This window comes from Hemiscyllium ocellatum, chromosome 36 (assembly GCF_020745735.1).
Source record: "Hemiscyllium ocellatum isolate sHemOce1 chromosome 36, sHemOce1.pat.X.cur, whole genome shotgun sequence".
In the NCBI taxonomy this organism is placed as follows: Eukaryota; Metazoa; Chordata; class Chondrichthyes; order Orectolobiformes; family Hemiscylliidae; genus Hemiscyllium; species Hemiscyllium ocellatum.
Genome location: NC_083436.1, coordinates 30,516,310 through 30,521,994, shown reverse-complemented (window position 1 = coordinate 30,521,994; position 5,685 = coordinate 30,516,310).

The following is a 5,685-nucleotide window of genomic DNA, read 5'->3' as shown; positions in this document are numbered from 1 at the left end:
TTATAGTCCAACAGGTTTAATTGGAAGCACACTTAGCTTTCGGAGCGTCACTCCTTCATCAGGTGATTGTCATCAGGTGAAGGAGCGTCGCTCTGAAAGCTAGTGTGCTTCCAATTAAACCTGTTGGACTATAACCTGATGTTGTGTGACTTTTAACTTTGTAGACCCCAGTCCAACACCGGCATCTCCAATCAGTTCTCATGTATGGCAGACTTGCTGCACAACTCGATGAGTCCATATGACTTCCAACTTTGCGGCTAGCCATCAGGGTTAACCAGCACAGGGAACCATTTGGAAAATGTAAGTGATTTGAGAACCTTTCCCAAAATGGAATCATGTTTGCAACTTACTTTAAAATTGTCTCTGTTAACAGTATAGAGGGCAGAATTGCAATTAATTAGATAGAAGACCCAACAGTGCTCAGATAATAGTCTAAGAGCAGGATATGTAAAATTGTTATATTGGTTAAGGGGTCTGGCATTGGAAGAGTACATTGGTAACACTTAAAGCGCAGAATATTTACACTAGGACCCTTTGCTTCTTTCAGAAATACCGTACAGTTACATTTCATCTTTGATCTGCGGTTCAATTTCCAGGTTAGCAATCTGAAAGCCCAGATGGGTTGAAGATAAAGGAGTCTGTAATATGAAATTTAAATTTGAAGGAACAATGTATTGCCTTTTGATCCTTCTGGGATTCAGCTGTTTTGCTGTTTGAAGCTGCAGGTTAAGCCTAAGAATGGAATCTACACCTGATTTCAGTCGATGTAAGGTCCAGGAATTCATGAGAATCCCCAGAGACACCTAATAAAACGTTTAATGTTCTTGCAAAAAAATTTGGACAATGCATCATAATGGAAGAAACAAAGAATGCAGCAGACACAGCCTCCCCGAACACAATTTCTGTTTTTTTTTATCAGTATTGAAGAAAGTCAGCACAGTTCAGTCCAAATTATGCTTAACTGGCAGAAATGACCTTGAATTGGACACTTTGGCCTTGAACAATATTTATCCTTTTGATTTGATTTAATTTATTATTGTCACATGTATGGACAAACAGCGTGCTAACCAGACAGATCATACCTTACATAAGTACATCAGGATAATAGGATAGAATGCAGAATATAGTGTTATAGCTACAGAGAAGGTGCAGCGAAAGATCAACTCGAACATGTAAGAGGTCCATTCATTAGTCTGATAACAGCAGGGAAGAAACTTCTTAATTCTGTTGGTACATGTTTTCAAACTTTTGTATCTTTTGCCCAATGGAAGAGGGAGAAAGAGAGTATGACTGGAGTGGGAGGGGTCTTTGATTATGTTACCTGCATTCCCAAGGCAGCTGGAAGTGTAGACAGAGTCTACGGAAGGAAGACTGTTTTTCGTGATGGACTGGGCTGCATTCACAACTTTCTGTAATTTCTTGCAGTTTTGAAGAGAGCAGTAGCCAAACCATGGTGTGGTACATCCAGATCGGATGCTTTCTATGGTGCCTATATAATAGTTGGTGAGAGTCACTGTGGACATGCCAAATTTCCTTAGCTTTCTAAGGCGGTAGAGGTATGGGTGTGCTTTGTTGACTATAGTGTCATGAACAAGGATAGGTGTGAGATGAACAAGGGCAGGTTGTTGGTGATATTACTCCTAGGAAGTTAAAGCTCTTGACCATTCCCATCTCAGCACCATTGATGTTGACAGGGGCATGCCCTCCACTTTGCTTCCTGAATTCAATGACCAGCGTCGCTCCGAAAGCTAGTGTGCTTCCAATTAAACCTGTTGGATTATAACCTGGTGTTGTGTGATTTTTAACCTCATAACCTTGTACACCTCAGTCATGTTCCCTGCTCAGTCTTCTCTGTTCTAAGGACAACATCCCCAGACTATCTAATCCGTCTACATAGCTCAATCTTTCCAGACCAGGCAACATTCTGGTAAATCTCAGCATTCTCGAATGTATTCACATCTCCCTATAGTGTGGTGACCAGAACCGTACACTGTACTCCTGCTGTGGCCTGACTTTTGTTGTATACAGCTCCTTCATAACCTCCTTGCTCTTGTATTCAATGCCTTGACCAATAAGTACAAATATCCCATATGCCTTCTAAGCCACCTTATCCATCTGTCCTACTACTTTCAACAATCTATGGACATTATAGGGGAGTTGAAGGCTTAGTAATATTATTGGTGGACTGTTAATACAGAAACCCAGGTAATGTTGTGGGGAGCCAGGTTCAAATTCAGTAAGAAAATCTGGAATTAAGAGTCTAATAATGACCACAAATCCATTGCCAATTGTTGGAAAAACCCATCTGGTTCACTGGATAGATAGATATCTTGTAGCGTTGTGAAGTTGAAGGGGATTATAGAGATGGGGAAGGGGAGACCATAAAAGGATTTAAAAACAAGGATGGGAATTTTATCAAGATGTTCCTTGACTTGGAGCCAATACAGGTCAGCAAGCATGGGGATAAATGGAGGATGGGTGCCGGTGTATACTTGGATATAGACAGCGGCTTCGAGTCCCTCTTCAGACTCAAAACATTAACAGTTTCTCTCTCCACAGATGCTCCCAGTTATGACCTGTTGAGTTTCTCCAACATTAGGGACATTTGAACAACTCTTGGATAGACACATGGACGATAGTAAAATGAAGGGTATGTAGGTTATTTGATCTTAGAGTAGGATAAAAGGTTGGCACAACATCGAGGGTCAGTGGGCCTGTAACTGTTCTATGTTCTATGCTCAATGCTTTAATTTCAGATTTCCATCATCCATGCTATTTTATTTTAATCATTAGAAACCAAGAGTTTGCAATGAGACCCAAATAAACAATGTCGTCAACCTTCTTGGTATTTAATTGGAGTAAATTTCTGCTTTTCCAGAACTGCATGTTGGACAAATATTTCAGAGCGACAGTTGCAATTTAGACTTTATTCTAGAATGAGAGGGGGAAAGATCAGGGAAAAGGTGGAGAGGAATTGGGAAAGAAGAGACTGTGTGAAACAGGTTTCAAATTGGATACTTAGTCCGCTTTGGAAAAGCAAACTGTTGAGCAAAAGAGGTTAAGTGAGAAAAAGAGACAATGACAATAAAGAAAACAACAAGTTCAGGCGGGTAGTGAACTTGCTGTCAGCAACTTCACACAAGATTTACTCATATTATTAAAAATCTTCAATGTGGTGTGTACTTCTGACTGACATTTTTGAGTCCCTCATTTAAGTGTCGATTTAACTTTGAATTTGTTTGTGTAAGCACACCAAAGGAGCAAAACCCAAAGGAAATATAAATGCAAAGTACTGCGAATGTTGGATTCATAAAATAAAAACAGAAAATGCTGGAGAAACTCAGCAGGTCTATCAGCCTCTGTGGAAAGAAAGACAGAATTAAGATTTTATGTCCAAACGACATAATGTTTCTTTGTTGATGAACCTATAGGATCCTGAGGAAATTGTTTGAATTGAAACACCTACCTTTCTTTTCTCAGTATCTGCATTTGCCGATTTCCAAAAATGTATCTAATGCTGCTGTGAAGAACCACTTGCTCATGTGAAAAATCAAACTATTGAAATTCAGGGACTTTACAGTTGTAATACTATGGCTATTAAATTAATTTTAAAGTTGGACTCTACCAGAAAGTGGGAGAAGATAATATATATCCACAACCTATTCCTCGGTTTAAAGTAGAACAAGGAAATCATTTGAGAAAAGCAGTGATGTAGCTATGCCAGACGCACTTAATTGGAATGAGGCAGCAATCAATCATGGAAAATCAGCATAAATACAAAGCTGCACTCTTACAGTGCACTACATCTAAAACAGTTTAAAGTTACAGCAAACAGTTTCACTCCAGTTAACTTGGAGGACAGAACACCATCATAAATTCACACCAACAATCAGATGGAGGCAGCACGGTGGCACAGTGGTTAGCACTGTTGCCTCACAGCGCCAGGGACCTGGGTACGATTCCCGCCTCAGGCGACTGACTGTGTGGAGTTTGCACGTTCTCCCCGTGTCTGCGTGGGTTTCCTCCGGGTGCTCCGGTTTCCTCCCACAGTCCAAAGATGTGCGGGTCAGGTGAATTGGCCATGCTAAATTGCCCGTAGTGTTAGGTAAGGGGTATATGTAGGGGTGCGGGTCGGTGTGGACTTGTTGGGCCGAAGGGCTTGTTTCCACACTGTAAGTAATCTAATCTAATCTAATGGAGGAAAATCATATCATGGAAGTTGTTCATGCACTTGGCTCTTGACGCCATCTTGATTGTGTTAGGAACAGATATCCTAATCCAAATTAGGATTTTAAACAAAAGTAATGGCACATATTTGACAATGTTTTTGTAACATTTATGTTTCAAAAATCTACTTTTCAATATTCAGGTTGATATGATCGTAGATCTTATTGCCATGCTGGAAGTAGATTATATTTTTGCAGAAAGGTGGCGCTGTTAGCTAACGACAATCCCTGTCACTGGGCAATGTGGAAGCAATTCCTCAATTTAGCAGGATTAACGATGGCCAAGTGATTAAAGATTCTCACTCAGTAATTAACACAATTTATTTGGCTGTTTTTGAAGGGTAACACATGAATATATCTTAAAAGCCTAAGTCAGATAAAATTTAATTTAACGAAAAGAAAAAGTTGTATTCAAAAGAATGAATGTGTCAAAAAGCGTGGCGCTGGAAAAGCACAACAGGTCAGGCAGCATCCGAGGAGCCAGACAGTCAATGTTTCGGGCATAAGTCCTTCATCAGGAATGGTTGGAGGGGGGGTAAGGGGAGGTGGGGAAGGAGGCTGAGAGATACATGGGCGGAGTGGGGTGGGTGGGTAGGTGGTAGTTAGAATTGGGTGAGGGGTGATAGTGATAAGTTGGAAAGTAGGGTGGAGCGGATAGGTAGGAAGGAAGATGGACAAGTAGGACAGTTAAACGGTTGAAACTGGGATGAGGTGGGGGGAAGAGATAAAGGAACTGGTGAAGTCGATGTTGATGCCATGCGGTTCAAAGCAGAAAATGAGGATTTCTTTCTCCAGGTGTCAGGTGGCTTGGATTTGGCAGTGGAGGCAGCCCAGGACTTGCATGCTGACTGAATTAAACTTACAATTACTGACAACAATCTTTACTGGAGTACAGTTATAAAACTCTAACAATTGCCACAGAACATATTATATTAGACAGACGCAGGTGGGGAAACTTGTCCTGGTAGGAGAAAGTGAGGACTGCAGATATTAGAGAGTAAGAGATGATAAAGCGTGGTGCTGGGAAAAGCACAGCAGGTCAGGCAGCATCCAAGGAGCAAGGTCCAGTAGAAGGGTTGTGCCTGAAATATCAACTCTCTTGCTCCTCAGATGCTGCCTGAACTGCTGTGCTTTTCCCAGCACCACACTTTATCAAAATTGGTCCCTGTTGGAATTGGCTTGACCCATATCAGCTTTATCCTTCCTGAAGAAGGGCTTATGCCCAAAACGTCGATTCTCCTGCTCCTTGGACGCTGCCTGACCTGCTGCGCTTTTCCAGCAACACATTTTTCAGCTCTGATCTCCAGCATCTGCAATCCTAACTTTCTCCATATCAGCTTTATGTCTGTCTTTCCCTTGTGTTTAATTTCACTCTTAAAATTGGCCCTGGTTATTGCTTGCCCTTTGTCAATTATGGCCCAGGGGCCGTACTGTCACTCCTGATTCAGAAGGTCATGAT